Source organism: Budorcas taxicolor, chromosome 19, assembly GCF_023091745.1.
Source record: "Budorcas taxicolor isolate Tak-1 chromosome 19, Takin1.1, whole genome shotgun sequence".
Lineage (NCBI taxonomy): Eukaryota > Metazoa > Chordata > Mammalia > Artiodactyla > Bovidae > Budorcas > Budorcas taxicolor.
Window position 1 is genome coordinate 24,366,909 of NC_068928.1, and position 368 is coordinate 24,367,276.

Sequence of the window (368 nt, forward strand, 5' to 3'; positions counted from 1 at the left end):
TCCCCATCAGATGACAAACAAAAGATAACGAAAAAGGAATCTGGATTCTCCAACCCTGGCCCCAGCCCCAGCGAAGCCCAGGACTACCCACCAAGGACTCAGAGCCTCCACGCCAGTGTTCTCCGCAGACACGGGCTCCGACAGCGCCCCCCTGAGGTGGGCAGCGTGAGCCTCTCCTTGAGCGTGCGGCCGCTGAGCCACGCCCACCTGGCCTCTGCAGGCTTCCGGCTCGCCTTCTTGGTTTCGTGCCTCCTGCCCCTGGGCCTTGCCAACCGGCCGGGCTGGGTTTCTAAGGCACCACGGGCACCGAGCTTCCCCAAAGGATGAGTCCCGCCAGGGAGAGCCAGGACGAAGAGAAAGGCGTTGTG